This window comes from Schistosoma haematobium, chromosome 1, assembly GCF_000699445.3.
Source record: "Schistosoma haematobium chromosome 1, whole genome shotgun sequence".
NCBI classification, from domain to species: Eukaryota; Metazoa; Platyhelminthes; class Trematoda; order Strigeidida; family Schistosomatidae; genus Schistosoma; species Schistosoma haematobium.
This window is the reverse complement of record NC_067196.1, coordinates 63,850,536-63,872,754: the sequence shown is the minus strand read 5'-3', so window position 1 is coordinate 63,872,754 and position 22,219 is coordinate 63,850,536. Positions and strand designations below refer to the sequence as shown.

The 22,219-nt window shown below is 32.8% G+C and overlaps 1 protein-coding gene across 1 annotated transcript in view; it reads left to right on the top strand.

Moving 5' to 3' along the window:
* WNT4 (Protein Wnt-4) overlaps nucleotides 1-22,219 on the top strand; it is a 55,878-nt gene that overhangs the window by 17,910 nt on the left and 15,749 nt on the right. The gene's annotated exons all lie outside the window — the stretch shown is intronic.

Sequence of the window (22,219 nt, the reverse complement as noted above, 5' to 3'; positions counted from 1 at the left end):
TCGAGTAGAGAATTTTCTTGATGTCGCATTCTCTGAATAGAACTGTTTAATTATCAAGATCTCATTATCTCTCTAGATAACTTCATCTATCTAAACTTCGAATAGTAGTGAGCTATTTACAATTCTTCTTAAGTGAATTACAGTTTGTCATGTCGATAACACAGATCAGAATAAATACTGTAGGTTTGATCCCTTTTTGAAAAACAAAACGGTAAATTCACAAATCCAACAGATTTGTATACAGACAGGAAAAAATATTCAACCATTATTTGCTCCAAGTCATTTGGTTTACTCCTATTTTGTGATAGTGTAAATCCAATGAAGTTAGATAAAATTTCATACCTAACTAAAGTGAGAGGTCCTATTATGGCAGTTTTATCTATAGAGAAATATATTTCATGAATACTAACAACATTATAGTCAATATTAATCAGTACATTTTGTCTCAAGTCTTCAGTTTTCATGCAGATCTTAATCATAATTCCTGAACAAATTGTGCCGGTGATAATAATTTTTGCTATAAACTGATACCAGCTAACGAAGCGGTTGTAGCCAGGGAGGACCAGATGGCTATTTTTTCTAGATAGGAGCTTCTTGTCAATGCACAAAGGTGAATCTATTTAGAATGGACTCTATAAACATTAGGTTGCAACAAGAACACGATACTTTTAGGCCAGTGAGTCGGCATGTAATAATCAGGTTTACAACTTCAATTGGTTCGCAAAATGAAATAACGATTATTGTTTTATGAAATCTCTATGAAAAGTCAAAACAGATGAATTCAACCGAGTCACAAGTGAAACAGTTATTTACCGAAAAATGAGATAAGAATCACGTTTTATAAGAAACTATTCAAAGTTGAAAATCTATGTCGCTAGATATCGATTCGGTGGTTCAAGGATGTTTTTAGGACTTCAATCTCATATGGGGTTATCCCTAACTAAAACTAAATAATCGTTCAGGGATCTATGTCTTCCGCCGCTTCTGCACTTGGCAAAACTTTCATGATAATTAATTAAGTTTAGTAAATTGCGTTACTTAACATTAGTTAGTCTACGTTCAGTGGTGTAATATTATTTTTGTGATTTACGTGAAATGATTAATTGAAAGTTATTCTTGAAATTGTACGTTTGCTAATTTAATACAAATAATCCAAATACTGGCTGAGAGTTTCCTTTTCTTTAGAATAGAAGTTAAGATCAATGTTTAGCTTCAAGTGTCTAGAATATCTTCATCCCAGATAAATACTTACCTAACTAGTTATCATTATTGATGTGTGTGATTTATAACTACTTAAAACCACTACCAACTGTATAAAATTACATGTACTATATATTATTTGATATCTTTACGAACAAAAATTAACTATATTGAGTTTAAGCCTAAAATGTAATCACATTCACCGTAATTATTTTTTCAATGCCATATTGGAAGATAAATCAAATAATTCAACATAAAACTGTACAGATGTTGAACATAAGTTCATTTACATCATAGCTAACACTTTTATCTCAAACAGAACAAAATGTTATCCACAGCTTGTTCTCAAGTACAATCAAGTTAGTGTTTCATTTGCATTAGTCAGTAGATAGTTTTTATCATGTACATTAACACAAATATCATTTCATAAATGATTCTGGATTTTAACGCAGAAGGACTGTTCTTACGTTGATCATACATATAGATAAGTTAATATGATAAATATTATTTATCGAAAATCCGAAAATTATTCTAAATAAATATAAAATCTTATTGTTTACTCAATCAAAGATGGAAGCTTATTGTTTGTAACCAATATGGAGTAGTAAATTTATTGTTTTTTTCAACAGTGGAGATCATTTCTTCTTTCTTCTCCTTCTCATCAATCTACACTATTTGGTAACTTAGTAATAACCAAAATCCTGTTGTCTAGTCCTTAGTGTCAATCGATTGTATCGATCGAATAACCATTAGGTTAATTAAATTAACACAATGGTACATTCTGCTAGTAGAAGAATCGATGATGTACGTTTCACCACATTTAGAACTCATCATTTGAATACACCTGGATCTCAGTGATGATGTTTATACTGAGACTCAAAATCAGTAACTCGTAAAGTTAAACTACCTGATTTTCGACGTTGTGTATTGGAATTGGGTATGAATAAACAATAATTTACAGTAAGGAGTAATAGTAAAATCTCTGTTTTTATATACCTCTGTTCCTGTATACCAATAAAGTACTGAGAGTATGTAATGATATTGGTAGATTTTACCTCATATTTTCCTATAAAAATAATTAAATCAGATAGTTTATTATGATCGTGTTGTCTGAATGGATAGAACATAAAATTACTATAGTACTAAGCCAGATTAAAGGGACTTCGTAAAGAAAATAAACTTGCAAGATTCAAGAATGAAACGTGGAAGGAGTTATTTGCAGAATAATAGATGTTATCATGGCTTAATTTACAAAAACAGTTAAATTTTATAATTTATATCAGTACAATTAACAGTTTAGAGAGCGTCATATAGGGTACTTCTTAGCATCCGATTGGTACATTCATCAAGCTAAGGGAAAATACCAAAATATTTATGACATCCAGAACAATGCTCTATTAGGTGGAAAACAGAAATAAGACACTTCACTCATTTTTGGATATGATATAATAGATATATAAAAATTTGTTTTCTGGAAAAAATAAGGTGAAATTAAACGAACACAGTTCATGTCTATTAAAATAATTAACATTTAGGGTTATTCTATTGGGATCTTTTAAAGTCCCATACATGTTGCAGTCTATCTCACGAGATAGTAATAAATTTGCAGATCATGGTAAATAACACAATATTGTTGACTTTTAATGACTGAATAGTTTGGATTATATGACTACAGAGTAAGAAGAAGAAGCGATTTAATAACATTGTTAGTCGAAATTAGGTAAATATCTGCGTCGAATATATTAAGCACATCCTGGATCATATGTGTTTTCTTTATGTAGGTTTACAGTGAAAAACTTTAGAATAATCTAAAAATGTCAAAAATAAGAGGGACAGTTTTTTATCACCATTAATAGTGGACACTGAAGTAACCTAATAGATAGGTACCATTACTAACATTTAACCTGATAATTTCATATAAACTGAATATTTGGTGAATTATTTACAATAATAAATTAATAATCTATTTGTGATACCCCAATATGTAAAATTTTAATTTTCTTCTCATTAGAGTAATGCAAATATATTATTATATGACCTAATAAAATTCACAAAATGCAGTATAATTACTGATTAAGCAAAAGGTGTAATGAAATGGATTATCGTTAACCTACATACAGAGTATTCCCCCTCCCTCCATATACAAGAACACGAACATTAGTAATATTTTATTCTATTTATTCGTTTCACTCTTGAATATTTCCATCTCCTTGTTCACAGGCCAATTGATTTCAAGAAATGTATTATACATATATTATCTGGTAACTAAGTTATTATTGTATAAATGATTTCTGGAATATTATCATTTTACAATACGATAATAATTAAGTACCAACTGAACAATGGAAAACTAAATAACATATTGAATAATTTAGTAGTTTTGTTATAAATCGAGTAGTTTACTATTGAGTGTAATTACCTGAATCTTACCGGGTAAAAGTTTTAGATGACAAACTCTCAAATTAATATACTGGAAGATAAACACTTCAGTTAATCTACTTCATTTACAGAAATACCAATACAATATACTCATCAGTAACTGCTTAACAAAAATACTGTATCACGAGTTATTCTATTTAAGATGACACGATATTGAATAATCATGCTACATAGTAATAAAATAATAATAGTTCAAGTTTACGGAGAGACTATAATCTATAGACGAACCAATCAGATATAAGATAACAGGTGTTGAATTTTGGTGCAAAATCCATTCATCCATTTGAATAAATAGCGTGTTTTGCAATATAGCTGATATCAATTGGTGATGGAAACTCTAGATCTAGTTCCTAACACTGACCATCAACTGTAAATCATAATTGTAATTACTCACACTACTTTATAACCGTCATTTAGTCCTATTTAATAGGTGGACATTCTTAAGGTCACTTTAGCGTCGCTCATAGATCATCCATAAATTATAGTCTTACCAAGTGTACCAGACTTCTGCCTTTAAAGAAACTAGAATTTAAAATATTCGAAAAATGACTTGAAATTATTTTTTGTGACATATGATTGTACTCGAAGCTCATCTAATTAGTTTCGCACCATATTGTAAATGAAGTTATCTTTTATTACGGAAATTGCTTGTTCTTAGATACTTAACCATATAAAAATGCTATTTTTCTCTTCTGGTATTATTCCAACAATTTTTCTTTTTCTGCTGTATACAAGTGTAATAACGTTGCAAGGGACATGTTGATATCTAAATTAATTATGAATTACTCTCTTTTTCGAATATTAATAGTTGAAGATTCTTAAACTAGAATAATTTTCCAACAAGTATCATTTTGAAAAGAGCAAGAATAGTTGAGATCATAAGTCAATTGAAGCTAGACCACCATGGAAAACCTGGAAGCACCGGACGGCCGTTTCGTCCTATTATGATACTCCTCAGTAATGAGTATCCACGATCCCACCTCGAGAGATTCGAACCCAGGAACTGTCAGTCTCGTGAGCGAACGCTTCACCTCCACACCACTGAGCTGGCCGACATCCAACGGTGTTAATGTCTAACTTTAACCAATCCACAAAGTTGCGCCACCGTACACCATTGTCTTCAGTGAGCTGATATCTCACAACAGACCTGGTTGAACTACACTGGTCACTTCTATTCGCTAGAACTCCAAGAAATAATTTTTGAAGGCAGTTACTAGTGAGTATATGTTGATTAGTGTCAGAAGGTCTAGCTTCCATTGACTAATGACCTCAACTATTAAAATTACTATAGTATCCACAAAACCCTTTCTGATATATATATAATAAAAATTGTCATGAAACAATTTTTTTATATAATTATTACAAAACAGGACGAAATCCACGTCCTGAATTCCACTGCTAGCCACTAACCATATTTGTTTATATTGCTTGTAACTTTAGGCGATATCGAAGCAATTCGTATAGGTTTCACATGTACCAATAAGAGTCTGATCAACTGCAGTCCTAAACATTAATAGGAAGATTAAAATAAACAATACACAATACATTTAACAGTTGCTTCATTTGTAACTTATAACAAATTCTTGTGTCCATTATACTTTTTCTTAGATAAATCAATATTTCTAACAGGAATTATTAATATTACAAAGAACCTTTTAAAAGTTATTCAGTATATAGCTAACTTGCAATGAAAAATTATTACTAACTAGTGAGTTATATGAAATCAGAGAGCACTGAATAGATATTTTGTCACAATCTGATAACTCATCAATAGTTCGTTTTGATTTTCAACTGTTCATCAACTGATGTTAGTCAAGTGATCAAAAGGTAACTAGAAATTATTACTGTAAAATAAGTAATATATCATTGATGATCATCGATGATGACTGAGGAGCCCCATACTAGGACGAAACGCCCGTCCAGTGCGTCTAGGTTTTCCATGATGGTCTAGCTTCAAATGACTTATTATTTCAACCTGTGAAATTTCTAAAATCTCCACAAACCCGTTCTGAAAATATGTTTAAGAGTGATTAAATTAAAATTGATTCAATGTTTATGTTATCATTTTTACATTATCATTTATGTTTGATCATAACCCAGTAACTAAAATCAAATAAGAAAAATCTTGTTAGATATTTATTTTTATTAATATTCATTTGACAATTTAACTTATAAAAATTGTTTTCAATTCAGTCTAGACATTATTCTATTCAAATGAACGAAAGTCAGCATCCACCACACTATATAGAAAAATGCACATACCTACCTCATGTGTAAACATTCATACATGTATACATGTGTACATGATTACACTGTAAATAGATTCTATCGGCACAGTAACAAATAAACTCAAAAAAAATTAAATATAAAAAGAATAATTAATTTTCTCCTTTGGATGTTTTTGCTTCATATATACTCATTAAAAATTCAGTTGAACAAAGCATAAATTACATGTGATTGCATTCAATATTTTCATCTTCAAAAAAACACACACCATTCTTTGGTTAGTTTATTCGATCGAATAACTTAGATGACAGCCATGTTGTCTGTTCACTTATTTACATGTGTGAGTGTGTGTACCGATGTGCATGGAAAAATGACCTGATAGAATGTAGAAAAACGACCATAAAATTAAAAAGACATATTTATGTATTCTGTTGTATATCTATAGACTGATATTATTTTTAATAGGCGATATATAAAGATTGTATCGTATTTGAAAATGGTCATTATGATGTTCTAATTTCTGGAAGATATCTGGAACTAAATGATTAGGTTATTGAACAATAAATACTGCCATGATCAATTTATATATATAATATCAGTGTAGTAGTCATATGACTGTTTCCCTTTACGAATTTGAATAAAGCCAAAAAGAACAATTGAGGGAGAATAATATAATTTCGCTTTATTTCACGGTTTCTCATCAGTTGCATACAACTGTACTAAAAATTTAATCACTTGTTCTTAGCAAGAATTATAACACTAAATTGTATTATAGTTAAAAGAAATTAATGCGTAACTACAGGACAAAAACTTCAGAAATCATTCCCTTATTCGATGCTAAATATGTTATTTGCTTAATTTTTTTAATTATTTTAGACATACGTTAAAACACTAAACGAAATACAAGGGATAGAGAGACTAGAAATTGATAAGTGGAATTACCGCCCAGAATAAAATCAGTTTACCGTTTCACACTAATGAGGTCTAACTGTTCGTTCATGTTCAAACAACCTATTTTCTAGTACCGAATACTTTTGTTTGTCATTCTCTTGTTGAATATAGGAAAAATAAAACAAAATGTCAGTTCACTCATTCGATAACAACATAATTAAGATAATTCCATGTCATTGAAATATTCGTTCCTCAATAAGACGACACCTTGATACGAAATATTTTCAGATATGTTCAGTAAATCCGAGCTCTGAATTTAGCGTCAGTAAGGCTAATATTCTATCCATAAGTTCATAGTATGCTGGTGTTTTTCAGTAAGGCACTCTCATAATTTAAGATAACTACTGCATTTTCAGAAAAGCGAAAAGATCCATTACTATTAAGTTTTTTTTTTTACTGTAAGCAATCAGATTATAAAAACTATTTTATCTCTGGAAGTTACCCGTGTAAATTCTTTGAACTCTTAGTCCATGTATATGTAAATGCTAAACTAAATAATTTGATTTTCTAGGATTGTGTATAAAAAATTTTCATCAAAAGCAACCAAATTTCTCCCCATAATTAGCGATCACCTAAAAATTATATAATCATTTTAGCATATTGATTGAATAAACTAGTGCTAAGTTTAGTGTCTATAAGAAAAAAGTAAATAATTATATGCATTAAGCTTATATAGGAAATATTACAAATAGATGAAGACGGATGAGTTAATAAGAGAAAGTTGAGCTCGTTATATATATATACTTAAACCTGTTACCCCTGACAAAAGACCATAGGCCACCCACCAGCATTCTCTAATCAACTCTGTCTTGGACAAACCTTACCAGTTGTTTCCAATTGCTATTTATTTTTTTCACGTCTGCTCCCAATTCCCGATGTGATATTTCCTTTGGTTTGCCTATTTTTATTTTGCTGTCAGGATTCCAAGTTAGCGCTTGCCTCGTGATGCAGTTTGATGATTTCTGCAATGTATATCCCACCAAACTCTAGCGAATTTTCTTAATTTTCTCTTCAGATGGAAGCCGGCTTGTTTCCTCTCAAAATAGGTTGTTCCTGACGTAGGTATCATTACCAAGGTTTGATTTGATAACTTCGAATAAATTGAGCATTGGGTAGATTGTTATAAATAAAAGTAATATATAAACTTGGGTTAATTTTAATTTGGTTATTTATTCTCTGAAGAAGTGGCTTACACTAAGTCACGAAACGCCAGGTCTAATTCTTCTGTTACTGATGGTTTTCGGCTAACGAATATTCAGTATCTTGCACAGACGACTGTTTATAAATACTTTTACATTTTTGATCATGGTTGTGGTAGTTGTCGAAATTTCAGCTCCGTACAGTAGACCTGTCTCCGTGTTGTATTTGAGAATGTTGCTTTCTCCCTTGTGTATGTGTGAGGCCTACTGCTACAGAGGCTGCTGTTACACTGGTCGTCTTCATCTGCATTTGTTCGTTTGTATGGGATAGAAGGGTCAGATCATCTGAGAAGTCCAAATCGTTTAGTTGTATCCAAGTTATCCATCGTAATTCGTGCTTCTCCTTGGATGTAGAGGTCTTCAGAATCCAGTCCATTACCAGAAGAGAAAATGGGAAGAGTAATTAGCCTTGTCTGACACCTGTCCTCATCAGGAATGCACCTGTCCTCCGTGCACCACCTTGCAGTGCAGTCCGTTGTACGAATTCCGGATGATGCTGACGATCTTCTCAGGTACATCATAGTGTCGAGGAAGTTTCCATAAGGTTCTCTTATCTGCGCTATCAAACGCTTTCTCATAGTTAAGCAAGTTATTATATAGTGACTAGTTCCATTCGACTGATGGTTCAGCGACACTGTTGAAAACGTTTCTTGGTATTGACAGTAGTGTGATGCCTCTTTAGTTCCCATGTCTGCTCGGATCTCCTTTCTTTGGAATCTCGATGATGTGTTCTTCTTTTCAGTCCATCGAGACTTGTTCTTCCTCCCAAATCTCCCTCAATAGAACGTGGAGCGTGCTTCCAGTTACTTCTATATCCAACCTCAATGCTTCAGCTCGTATTTTTTCAGGTCTTGCTGCTTTCCCAATCTTGATTTGTCTGATGGACACCCTGATTTCTTCGATCGTTGGTACAGTATATCTATAGGAAGGTTTGTAGGTGCTGATTTAATGTCCGGTGGATTCAATGGAGCTGGCCTATTCGAGAGTTTCTCAAAGGGTTCTACACGCCTGTTTCTCTGTCCTTGAATCTCAATGATTGGCTTGCCTTTTTTATTCTTGACTGGCAGCTCTGTTTTACCATATTTCTTCGTTGCATCATATAGTTATCTGGCATTTCTCTCGCTTGCAGCTCTTCTGAATCGTGCCCAAGGTATAGGAAGGTCTGTGCGTGCTGCTTCGGTGTCTGTTGGGATTAGTGGGGCTTGTCTATTGAAGAGTTTTTCAAAGCGTTTTACTCATCTGTTCTAGAATCTCAGTGATTGGCTTACCATCTTCATCCTTGGCTGGTCACTTGGGTTTACAATATTTACCTACTTGTTTCTTCGTTATATCATATCTTCTTCTCTTGCAACTTTTTGAATCTTGCTTAGGGTATCTATAGAGAACTGCTCTCTTTGATAGTGTTTCTTGCGGTCCAGCACCTGGTACGTTGAAGTTTGTGCTTCTTCGATCACTTCTTAGTTGTTCTCAATAGTAGCTTCCTCTTCTTTAAGTAGATCTTGTAAGGCTTGAAACCTGTTGCTGAGAGCTATCTGGAATTCGTTGCGTTTGCTAGTATCTTGAAGGAAAGCTGTATTAGAACGTCGTAATGCTATTTCTCCGGTTGTCCTGTGCTTGACCACAGCCAAATGGTGATCCACGGTCATATCAACTCATCTCTTTCTTCTCACTTCTTGCATTGATCTTAATTTTTTAGTGATACATATGTGATCGATCGGGTTCTCCGTAGTCCAACCTAGTAAGACACATGCAACTCTGTGTATGCGTTTGTGGAGGGGTATAGTGCCACCTATAACCGTTTTGTAGACACGTTTGAGAATCTCTCACCATTCTCGTTCCTTTATCCCAACCAGTCCTTGTTATCTTATGATGTCTCCATACACAGTGTTGTCCATTGCGGCTTAGCCGTTTAATTTTCCCATCAGGATGGTCAGATAATTTGCTGGGCACTTCTCTAAGGTCAACTACAACCTATTACAAAACTGATTTTTATTGTCTTCACCAATATGATTGTTGGGTGCATAGCAATGGCGCAGAAGAGTTGTAGCTCAGGTGGATGATTCTGATGGAGTCTTGTTCTCTGAGCTGGATGGTTTGATCATGGATCTTTCATCTTTCTTCTCAACGATATCATCAGCAAAAACTTCATCGCTCTTCTGAAGGACGAAAGCTCCACGACCAAACCATCCAGCTCAGAGAACAAAAGTCCATCAGCAGTTCATAGCAATGTATAACATTCTTTGTGATCCCTTCCTTCTTTGTTTTGAAGGACGCCTTGTTGATTTAAGATCCATGAGTTTCCAATCCTGTAAGTGGTTTTCGTGGTCCTCTAGACAACATCAGTGCGAACTCCTGAGTGACTGGTCCTGCCGGTCTCCCACATTTTCAGGACATTCTATGTACCTATATTAGTTATTGCTCTGGTTGTCAAATGGAGCATCGGCCTCGTGATTTCCGAAGAATCTCAGCCTTCACGACGGGGTGTCATAATTCTTCTGAATGAAGATCCTTTAACTCCCAGGACAGAATCTAAACGTTTTAAATGATTTTTCGTGGTTAACGCTTTTTAGCAAGGTTTTACTCTATGAGATGGAATTGTTGACCCCATGCCCAACTCTCCTCCTTTATCCACGCTGTGGACTGGCAGTATATATATATATCATACATGAATACGAACTGTTTAAGAGCTTAGTTATAAGTAACTTAACTGGATGAACAGGTGGTTACCAATATAGATTTGTCGTCGTACAATATATATATTACAACTAGTAAGTTCTATTTTCTCATTTGAATTATCAATGTCACCTCGTTTCACAAACTCGTTGAATTATCAAAAATGCACGAAACTGTCAATTAAATTGAAATTTTAAACACAAGTGTTAATCTAGTGTATCAATGAAATTATTTACGATAAGGTTGACAATGAACCTAAAAGCTTATTAGACGCTTCAAATGAATTCCATGAAACTCGGAACATGAACTATATGACACGATGAAAATTGTCTTAAAATATTCTAGAACTATCAATCCAAGTATTTATGTAAGCCTGTCCAAGTTTAATTTCTTAACTATATTTGCACTTCATAAAATTTATTCTTTATTTTTCAAATTCCTAATTGTATAAATAATGCAAAATAACCAACTGTATTATATTGTATGTAGCTGGAGAGAAAGCAACGTAATACAATGAATTCATCGCATTCTATAATTAATGTCATTCATTATCATCTTTTTAAAAAACACAATATTACACAATAAATCGTTAATATCACAAATGTTTACTTTAGTTTAAAATATTTTATTGCCTTTTTTGTCATTATCAATAAGTGGTTAAAGCAAACACTTCTAATGTTTTATTCGATAATGGTATTATTATTGATATCGGTAATAATAGTAGTGGTAGTAATGATTATTATTATTCTGAATATTCATCTTCATTTCTTCATACCCTTATGCTAATATTTTATGACAAATATTATCATGATATATTACCATGATCAGTTATCAACAGCATATGCAATAATTATACAGTCATTCTTGTTGTGGTGTTTAATTTTATCATTGTCACATTTATCACGTAGACGTAAGATGTTGTTTACAGATAAGTAATGAATTTCGTTACATAAAAATATGGTTACATTGAAGTGTGTATGTTCATATAGATATTTAGTGTTAACATAATTTATAAACACAGAAATATCTTTGTTCGACATATGTTCGTATGATCACAGGGGCAGATAGGTATTATTATGATTATATTATTTCCACTTTAGGTCAAACAATCTTGTTTTTTGGTTCAAAGGGATATTTATTAAATTTGAAAAGAAATCACTAAAATAATTGGGAGTTTAAGGAGACTGTTCAACATAGAACTTAGCTTCTATCATGAAACGGTATCAGCTGAATAACTGTAAAAAACCAAAGAATGTTGAATAATTGTTTCTTTTTAGTTTACGACTTCTCAACGGTGTACATTGATTATCCCATTAGGAATATAAACTAGGATCTTTGGTTCACACAACGAACATGATACCTGTGGAGAACTAAATCTAATTACTTTAAATTTCCAGCTTTGTTTGATAAGATATTCGACTGCCAGTTTAATAGATGGTAACTATCTTACTCTCAGTATTCTGACACTCGATGTATAATCGATAGTATTGACTAATAATCATGCAGCACTGCAAAAAGATTAATGTTAGACAATGTGGGCTATTGTATTCTAATCCATTAGTTACATCTTGATAGAAAAACCCGAAATTTCTTAGTGTGATCATGTAAAGGTTCGTAAATATGAACTGTTAAACCATCTAAAAACTAAGATAAACCCTTGTCCAGCACATCATCATTTCCAACAGTCCCTTAACAAATGTCATTTTATGACAAAGAAAAATTCCAATCGCAATAGAATTTGAAAATGATTATCAGATGGATCTTATAAAATCTTGTTAAGATCATGTTGTAAAATTTCGGCTGCCTTAACAGCATATAATCGACGTTTTATATATTGTCTAAATTGAAGTTTGAATAGTAACGGGTGTCCTAATTTGAAAATAGGTTGGTCGGTTAGACTAAGATTTATTAATAAATGTGGGTTTTTTCAGGTTTATATATGAATAACTAAATAAAATGCCACACATTTAGATGTTTTTGAACATTCGGTACGGACAAAATTACTTAATTACTTACTTACGCCTGTTGCTCCCAATCGAACATAGGCCGCTGTCCAGCATTCTCCAACCCACTTTGTCTTGGGCCTTCTTTTCTAGTTCTATCCAATTGTTTTTCATTTTTTTTCATGTCTGTCTCCATTTCTCTACGCAATCTGTTCTTTGATCTTCCTCTTTTCCTTTGGCCTTGGGGATTCCATGTGAAGGCTTGCCTTGTTACGCAGTTCGGTGTTTTCTTCAATGTGTATCCTATCCACTTCCAGCACTTCTTCCTGATTTCTTCCTCCGCTGAGATCTGGTTTGTTCTCTCCCACAGAAGGTTGTTGCTGATTGTTACTGGCCAACGGATCCCAAGTATTTTTGCGTAAACAGCTGTTAATAAACACTTGTATCTTCTGGATGATGGCTTTCGTAGTTCTCCAAGTTTCCGCGTCATATAGTAGAACTATCTCGACGTTTGTATTGAAAATTCTGACTTTTGTGTTGGTTGACAGTTGTTTCGAGTTCCAGATATTCTTCCGTCGTAAATCTACTGATCTCGCTTTGCCGATCCGCGCCTCCACATCTGCATCAGACACACCGTGTTCATCAATGTTGCTGTCCAGATATGTAAACGTTTTTACATCCTCCAAATCCTCTCCGTTAGGTGTGCTTCGATTGGTGCGTGTTGTGTTGTATCGGAGAATCTTGCTTTCCCTTTGTGTATGTTGAGATCAATTGCTGCTGAGACTGCTGCTACACTGGTGGTCTTCTCCTGCATTTGTTGTTGCGTGTGTGATAGAAGAACCAGATCATCTGCGAAGTCTAGATCGTCCAACTGCATCTTAGCTGTCCATTGTATCCCATACTTCCCCCCAGATGTTGACTTCTTCATGATCCAGTCGATCACCAGGAGAAAGAGAAAGGTTGAGAGTAAGCAACCTTACTTGACACCGGTCTTTCCCTCGAACAAGTCTGTCAGCTGTCCTCCATGCACGATTTTGCAGTTTAATCCATCATAGGAATTCTGTATGATATTGACTATCTTCTTAGGCACGCCATAGTGTCGAAGAAGCCTCCATAGTGTTGTCCTGTCCACGCTATCAAATGCTTTCTTGTAGTCAATGAAGTTGATGTAGAGTGATGAATTCCATTCAATTGATTGTTCCACAATGATCCGTAGAGTTGCGATTTGGTCTGTACACGACCGATCCTTACGGAATCCAGCCTGTTGATCTCGAAGTTGGGTGTTTACTGAATCCTTCATTCTGTATACGGTTTTGTCATAACGCTCAGTTTCCTACGTATACACGGATTAGATGCTAATTGCCTCAGACGAATATCTACACCAGATTCCCCCCAGTGTCTATTCTACAGGACTTCAACATAACTCGGATCAAGAACACGTGATTAGCCTGACTAGAACATATATATATTCCCACACCGAAAACCTACAACAATCTGACACAATCCCAATAATAATCAGGATAGGAGAGTATATAACTCGTATAACGTCTGTCAGACTATCTACTAGTCTGACTAAGCAAATGACCAATCATTATCATCCTCGCTCACACATCAGGTTTATAATATAACTTTGGAGTTAACTTATAATGACTTAACTATGATCCCGTGAGCGGGATTGTGGTTGCGCACTGATGAGGAGTCCCACAATAGGACGAAACAGCCGTCCGGTGCTTCCAGGTTTTCAATGGTGGTCTAACATCAATCGATTACGAAAGTGATGGAAAATTTACCGACAGAAGTAAACTCAAACTCTCAATCTAGTGGTAGAAATTTCGGAATTATTCTCCGGAAAGGGGACGTTGAATAGAAACCTCATAATCTACAATACTCGGTTATTCAAATTCAGATGGTACATAAAGGTTTTTGGTGCAAGTTAAACTAATTCAAATATTAATCTACTTGAAAGCCACATCCGTTAAATAACGCACTTTTACTTTTAATGATTTGTATGATTATTATCAAAATACTATAGTATGTGTGTCCTGATTAAATGTATCCAATGTTAGGTTATATTCACAATTTATATTTAGGAGAAACAGAAAAACTGGATATCGAGGAATTGAAAAAAGTGTTCAAAAATATTTGATTATATACTGTTTAATTACGTGGGAAGGTGAGTATTTGGATGGATAATAATACAATATGTAGTCAAACTTAACACTCATTATCAATAAAGTTATTAGAATAATTGATGACGAAATAAACGGAACAGATGATAATCTCTTCAATAAATCCTCTTCAGGTTCTACAATTAAAACCTTAAACCCTGTCATTTTTTGGATTATGAACTTTGATGTATAATTGTAGAACCTGAAGAGAACTGATTGAGAAGAATATTCTTTGTTCATATATCTGTGTTTTAGTGTGATGGGAGTTTTTCAGATAATAATCTGCTGAAACTATTGTTTCTGAATTTTGTAAAACAAGCTGCCACAGTTCAGTGGCAGATATTAATTTTTCTTATACTCAGTCTGTAAGGCATTAAACGTATTCCAATTGTTTGAAGCTTCCCACTCAATTTCATTTTGGTAATCCGGTTATCAGATATATTCGTCAGGACTGAATGTAACTCAAGTCATGATAAGGTTCAGGCCAGTGATCTCCACACCAATTAATCAGACCCAGACAGACTAATCTATCGAGTTTAAGTTTGTAGTAGGTGTTTCTTGAAACTATTCACAACACAAAGAAGATAAATGAAAAATTCAACCAAATTTATTCATCGTACGTAAAGATTCCTCCTATAAAATCTGCATAAATCTAAATGATGCTGATGTAGAAAGAGGTGGAAATATCTATAGACAATATCAAGAGTTAGTATCACGTACATATGAGTGATTTCCAGTTGGTGACAAAAAGTCGACTCAACAGATAAGACGGTTATCAGCTGTTGATTAATAGAAACCCTCAGTGACTTACAATAGTAATATCATTTGCACAGAAAATTTATTGGTCGTAAAATGTTTCTTCATTCTACTTATTAGCTAATATAATATAACGAATTAGAAAACAAGAAAATCATTAGGTTATGTACCGATTGAAAGTGATAATCTTCTGATTACATAAAACTAAGTGCTAAGTATATTAATTGAACGATTATTTCAGCATAATCTATTTGAAGTTATACTATTTCACTGTAGTCGTAGTTGCCGATAGTTAGTCTACAGGAGTGCATATGTCACTTGGCCATAGGTTGGTTTATGAGCACTGTTTTATTAATGATATCCTGTATAATTCATTCCAAATTATTTGAAAGTAGATTGCGTTAATCATTATGGTTTACTAGTGACAATCAATTACTACTTTCAAGGTCTAAATAATTAAAATCAGACTTCTTTGATCTCTTTGGGCTTTATATATATAATACTGATAGGTTGAATGGCTCTTCAGAGCTGATTTTCATCACAATTTAGTATTAATTGAAAAAAATTTTAAAATCAAGATATACTGTATTGGATTTCCATATTAAGCCAAATGTTTGTAGTATCACCATACTCGGTAATAATTATTTGTTCACTGATATGAATTTGTTTAGTTTTTCATATAAATTGTTGGTGATTGAATAAATGGGTTCTGCATTGAGACGGTAACTCTTGATGATTCTGAATTTAGATTTCAGTATATTACAAACTAACTGACGTTTCAAAGACAGATTATTAGACCCAAATTTAGTGGGTAAAAAATATCTTGTGTCCTACTAGATCATTGACTTGATCCCATTGAAATGCGTCCGCACGATGAATCTCAATCTGGAAAAAAGTTATTATCCAATGTTCTCTAGTATTTAGGGCTTCTCTGATTCATTTCTGTCCGTCATAAAAATGATCACTAAAGATAAATTCGTCTCACTTGATATCCATTGATATATATATATATATATATATATATATATATATATACTCATGAATTGAATAATACCACTTCATGACAAAACGAATAAGAAAGTCTGACTGTATACGTTTGAGTTTGTTCAAGTTAATTTCAATATTTTAAGGTTGATCCACTACAAAGTGCATTCGTATATTTTTAAATTACTAGAATAACACATTTTATATAATCAGAAGTTTTGTGGAGATTTTAGTAATTTCAATAGTTGAAATCATGGAGAACCTGGAACCATTGGACGACCGTTTCGTCCTAGTATCCGACTCCTCCATCGTGGTCTAGCCTCAACTAGCTCATGATTTCAACTATTGAAATTATCAAAATCTCCACAAAACACATTCTGATAATAATCATCTGCTCACTAGCCACTGAAATCAAGACGCGTTCCCTGGAGTTCTAGTGAGAAATAGTGACCAGTGGAGTTCAACCAGGTCTGTTGTGAGATATCAGCTCACTGAAGACAATGGTGTACGGTGGCTCAATTTAGTGGATTATTTGAAGTTATACATTAACACCGTTGGATGTCGGCCAGCTCAGTGGTGTGGAGGTGAAGAGCTCGCGCGCGAGACTGATAGTTCCTGGGTTCAAATCTCGAGAGTTGGGATCGTGGATGTGCACTTCTGGATAGTCTCATACTAGGACGAAATGGCCATCCAGTGTTTCCAGGTTTTAAATGGTGGTCTAGCTTCAATCGACTCATCATTCCAACTACTGACATTTTATATTGTCAATTTAGTTAGTTAACTCACCACCAATTGTACACAAAATATTATTTATCTTGGAATGTGTATTTTACGCTGATTTCATTTTATTCTTTAAGAGAAAAAAAAAACTTCAAACCAAATAGGATACATAAAATAAATAAAATAACACGATTATCATGATTATTGATTTCGGATTGTTTTCTCCCCTTATTTACACTGTCTTTTTATGTTATTTTCATTTTGTAGTCAGTAAAACAATCTATCAACCTATATGTTATATGTCTGTACAATTAGTAATGAAATTTTGATGATTAACATGACAAGGCATAATTTCTTTGTTTTTCTTTGATGAAGAAGAAATAGACAGTTGACAATATAATTTAAAGTGAATCAACTGTTTATTTCTTTTCTTTAAGTTTGTATCAATTCTATTTGATTATTTGGAAATAATTATTAATAGTATTATTATTTCTTACTTATACTTGATACAGAACTGTTAACATTATAAGATGACAACCTATTTACTAATCCTTAAGTAACTCATATTCATTTTACAGTTTATGATGGCCAAGTTTAAAACTTTTGACATTCAGGGATGAATTGTTCACCTAAATCTTTTTTTTAGATAAATTCGATAATTCACTACCATAATCTGTCATAGGATCGATTCTATGACATTCAGTCTCTCCGGTAAGCATCATAGGTTTAACAATCAAATCTACGGTAACTTCAGTGACATACAGGAATAAAATAGGTGGAGCTGGCGAAAAGCATCTATTATGATTAGATATTGCCCACATTTATTCATTATTTTTACCCAAGTATATAGATCCACTGAGTGATTACCATCTTATGGGGTTAAATTTGTAATTTTACTTATGGAAATCTCAGAAATTTGAGATCAACTTCAACGAAAAACATATCATTTTAGAATAATTTTGAGTTTCACCTTCGTTTTGTTATTTTTTCTATCATTTGGTCAGGTTTTACGCATGATGGGCAGAATGTTATTCTCAAAAGTTGTTTCTGAATAAGCTCAATAGTTAGAAGAATAAGTTGTTTTTTTCTTTTCACAATTTCCTACTATGAAAATGACTATTTGACTTCAAATTTCTATGCTAAGATACATCAGCCTTTATGGAATTTCACTAGATCAGTATTTTCCGTGAATGTTGATTTGCATTTCATGTGTCACTAATGAACACAAATCTAACCTAAATTAAATAACCCCTTAACAGTGAGATGATTATAAATAATTTCTATTACAAACTGATATCAGAAGAAATGTTGAAAACGGATATATAATAAGTCAATCGTTCGTCATATTATGTTTATTATACAGTTAGTACATCTGAACCACATCTAATCTAAGACTCTCATATCTTTCGTCAAGTATATTAATTGTAGTCTAGTGAGTTAAATTCCAATAATTCGTATCAACCGAGTTGTGACAGAGAAATCAATATGTTTGCATTTGTTATAAAACTGAGGTGGCTAGTCTTGATTATCCTTCGTAAACAAATTAGATGTACTAATTATTTTCATAGGTGTATTCAGCAAAAGTACGAAGTTCTAGTACTAGTTAACATCTGTAACGATTTATTAGTCTGATGAGAATTCGTTTTCGATTAAAATATGCTCTAGCATACTTTGCTTAGTTTTCCCAGATTTACAATGGTGGTCTAGCTTCAACTAACTCATGATCTCAACCACTGAAATTACTATAATATCCACAGAACCCTTTCTGATATTAAAATAATAATTGTTTTTATTAACAACAATATTTTAAGTATAATATCCTATGGTATCCTATGAAATATGAATTTTAAATTAGAATTCGCAAATAATATGAAAATATGTATGACCTCTAATGTCTGACAGTGTTTTCTGGGTCTATTTACGCATTAAACTCCCAAACACATGATGTATATAAATATGCATACCTAGATATTTAGAAACTAACAAGTTTACACTTTTCTTTGGAAAAATGAAATTTAATCCTGACTAAACTAAACAAGCAAACAAAAGACAGCTGGAAAAAAATTGTTTTTTTCTCTTGACAGTTTTGGCACTCGTTTTTTTCCCTTGCTCTTTTTTGTCATTTACCTTCAGATTAACTGCACTAGAGACACACATACAAGTACATAGACAAAGTAGGGTTAATCTACCACAGTGTGTTTAGAGATGCATATTTATGTTTGCGTGTGTGCGTATTAATGCAACGTAAATTAAGCAGTTAGTCAGTTGACTAATTCACATTCGACAGGGTTTGTCTTCCTTCCTCTTGATATATATATATATATATATATATATATATATATATATATATGCACGTAATGTTGTTTCGTCTCTGATATCGAACTTTTCATTAAATGTTCATGACGTCACATGATTCTAGTAATAGTGAAGTTCGATTATAAATTTCATTTAATCTCATGGCATTTTTGTTTATTTATTTCTCTCGTTCATTATAACCAGTTGCTTTTGTTTGTGTTTCGAAATAATAGAGGAAATTTCTGTTAAACTCAACAAAAATTATCATGTAGAATTTATTTGCATTTATTTAATCTATCTACTTACTATGTCAATAGTAAACGTTAAATAAACATTTCGCATAACTGTCTACAAATGAACTTACGAGTTCAGTTATACATATCGAAAACTAGAAAACACTGGGTAGGTGTTTCATCCTAGTATGTGACTTCTCAATAGTACGTATGCACGACCCAGCCGAGGGTCATGTCCAAGATCTTCAGGTCTCATAGAAAGCACTTGACCTTGAAAGCAATGAGGCAGAGCTAGACGATTTATATGCCTAACTTCAATTAATCCATGATATTAGGTATCCATCTTTTAATTTAAATGGTGGCTGACTGCCTCACACAAGATATGACCGAACATTGCTCACAGCTTCTCACTAAAACTCCAAGATCCTCTTCTCGAAACCAGTCAGTGGTGATCATACAATAATTATCAGTATGGTGGTCTATGGAGACTGTCTTCATTTTTTTCCGTCTCCAGTCTGGATGTTTGGAAACCAACATTTCCAGCTGTATTAATGGACAGTATAGGTTTAAAAAATAGTGTACAGAATAGCAAATGATCAAAAATCGCCTTACTAGACTTACACGTTCTTATAATGTTTTGCTCTGATCAGATTTTCTAGCTGTAAAATATCAGCCAATTTTCTGCTAAAACAAATGGTAGTTAGTTTTAGTTTTGTTAGTACTTATAATGAAATAAGGTAGATTACCAATTTCGTACGTTTATCATATCTGTCTGTTTGAAATTACTTTCTTGACTAAAATCACAAACTTCAAAAACGATGACTTGAGCATTCTATGGCTAAATTTTCCAACAACGAATTATGTGCAAAAAGTCTTTATGATGTCTGAAAATTCGATTTAATGTTTTGTGGATATATTTGTATGATCAAGGATAATTTGCATTATAGACTCAGAACTTTCATGTTCTGCAGAGTACGATGATTATGGATCACCTGGTAAAATTCCACTGGTATACAATATTTATGGGCCTCAAACTAAGACAAAACAACCATTCAGAATTACACTGCTTTTCAAAGGTTTTCTAGCTGACATCAGTTACTGAATTAATTTTGATAGTATGAACATATGAAATGAGTGATAGCTACCTGAAAATAAACCGGTTATTATTAGAATAATCAAAAATCTTATTTCTGTTAACTTTTGTTGTCTTCGTGATTGGGAGAATTTATGACCAAACAATACGCAACTCCATCCCACTAGACATGGTCGATAGAGGTCATCCAGTAGATAGAAACAAATCATATAAAATAATCTATCGAATGCCTACTACTTCTCCTTATGGAGTTCGATATCTTTTCTTATATATAACAACAGCTACATGTATTCGAGCTAAAGATCAAAGTTCTCGTATTCATTAGAAAATTGTAGCATCATTATGTCTTTGTCCGCCAAAATGGTCTTAGTAATTCATTTTACATATTATTACCTTCCATATCCTTCATTCATTTATTTTTCTTCACACATTATTCAAACATTTTCTCCGGTCTAATTATTCGGAAACTTCTTGCTACGTAATTCTGATAGTTTTTAATAAACTTTATAGTAGTGTCTATTTTTCTAGTTTCAAGCCTACTTTCTTCTTTAAAACATTCATTCAAGCCCTTATTATTCTCATCATAACTAGAACACACACAACCAATTTGTACTTGTTGGTTGTATACTATTACCACTGTCTCATAAACTGCCTTGATTAGTTTGATATTCTCATAAATGTATATAGATATTACTGAATATCAAAGTGGAACCTGATGAGAATCTAACTGAAATCAATACCGTTTGCTTAGATATACCGTTCTAATTTACAATATGGGAATTTTTAATATTTCAAGTTAATAATCAATTACATATATTCCTTACTTCATAACGACATTAAATAATATTGCAACAATAAATAATTGACATTTTTGTAGGATAATACGAGAATAAGAATCTAGTGGAATTTAATTGAACATTTGCAGTGCAGTGTGTTAGTTATAATGACCTGACATTTTCAATTCTCCATCAATTGAAGAAAAATTTAAATAATTCCGAAGGCCACAGCAACGGAATACAACCACGGTAGATGAAACTTTCTGTGTTGACTTAACAAATAAAAGACTCCCTTCAAATGACTTTTCAGCTGGCCAGATTATACATTTATAATTACTGCATATTTTGCGGCAAGACTATAATCTATGGATAAACCAATCAGAGTGTAATTAATATGATTGAGTGCAATTACCTGAATCTTACCGGGTAAAAGTTTTAGATGACAAACTCTCAAATTAATATACTGGAAGATAAACACTTCAGTTAATCTACTTCATTTACAGAAATACCAATACAATATACTCATCAGTAACTGCTTAACAAAAATACTGTATCACGAGCTA